This window comes from Dasypus novemcinctus, chromosome 6 (assembly GCF_030445035.2).
Source record: "Dasypus novemcinctus isolate mDasNov1 chromosome 6, mDasNov1.1.hap2, whole genome shotgun sequence".
Classification (NCBI taxonomy): Eukaryota; Metazoa; Chordata; class Mammalia; order Cingulata; family Dasypodidae; genus Dasypus; species Dasypus novemcinctus.
The window spans coordinates 9,701,312-9,702,535 of record NC_080678.1 but is presented as its reverse complement, the minus strand read 5'-3'; the positions used below and the strand labels follow the sequence as shown (position 1 = coordinate 9,702,535).

Genomic DNA, 1,224 nt, shown 5'->3' with positions numbered 1-1,224 from the left:
ACAACACGCTCTTGTAAAGCATCCCAAACCATCAACAACATGCACGTGATATAAAAACACAAGGAATCTTCATCTATAAAGTGCCTCTAAGAAGAAAAGACAAGAAAATAAAATAAAAACATTTCAGTTGATAAAAATACTCTGTCTACCTGAAGTAATAACAGAAGAAAACTATAAGAAAAAATGTAAACTGAATTAAATATCATTAAACAAGCATTTGGGGATGTGAGCAAAACACCATGAAACAGAAATTTTTTAAAAATTAAAAAGGTACACATTTCTGACAGACCTGGAGCTCTCAATGTCTGCTGCTAAGGTCTCCACAATAGATGCAAGAGAAAGAAGGTCCCCGTGCTTTCTGTCTGTCTGTCTGTGGCAGCCAAGATTGAATGGGGGAATACAGGAAATCCTAAAAATGGGGAAGGGGAAATAATCTTTGAATAAAGAAATAAATTTAAAAACAGAAAACAAAATTAAAAAGGAAGATGTAAAATAAGAGTTGATTGAACTTATTTAAAAATTACAAGAAAAAGTCAACCCAAATCATATCAGAAATAAGAATTAAGTTTCATGGTGTCCAAAAGAGAACAGGTTTGAATAAAAATTTAATAAGGAGTATTAAGCAAAAGAAAAGTAGAAAAAACAATCCAGAGAATACATAAGATTTTAAAAGAAGAGGAGAGAAGTGAGCAATGTTTAAAGGGAAAGTGGTTCAAAGGGAAGGCAGGCAAAAAAAGATCCAACATACATATAAGTTGCTGCCATGAAGCTGGGAAAACAAATAATGAAACAGAAGTAATATTTAAAATTACAATCCAGTTAAACTTTCTGGAAAGAAAAGAAGACCTGACTCTACATAGTGGAAGAGCTACCTGGGTACCTGGGAAAATTGATCCAGAATGATGAAATCTGAAATATAACCAGGTAAAATGACTAGAATCTAGGCATAAATAAAAACATTCTCAGAATTTCCAAGCAAAAAGATAAAATTATAAGGGGAAGAAAACTCAATTTACATCAGCCTTCTAAAAAGCAATATGCAATATAAAACAAAATTAAGCAGCAGTTTTAAGAAATTATGAACCCAAGATTTGATTTCCAACTATGCTGTAAAAGTATCAAGGCCATAGAAAAACAGTTTTAAATATCCAAAAATTCATGAACTTTATAGCCAACAGTTCTTCTTGAGGTATTTACTAGAAAACGAATTTTATTCAAGCAAGA

At 31.5% G+C, this 1,224-nt stretch overlaps 1 non-coding gene across 1 annotated transcript; it reads left to right on the top strand.

Moving 5' to 3' along the window:
• Positions 1–272: 272 nt before the first annotated feature.
• LOC111760802 (small nucleolar RNA SNORA31) lies at positions 273–405 on the top strand. The gene has a single exon (XR_002794394.1). It is a non-coding gene; the product is annotated as a small nucleolar RNA SNORA31 (small nucleolar RNA).
• The last annotated feature ends 819 nt before the right edge of the window (positions 406–1,224 follow it).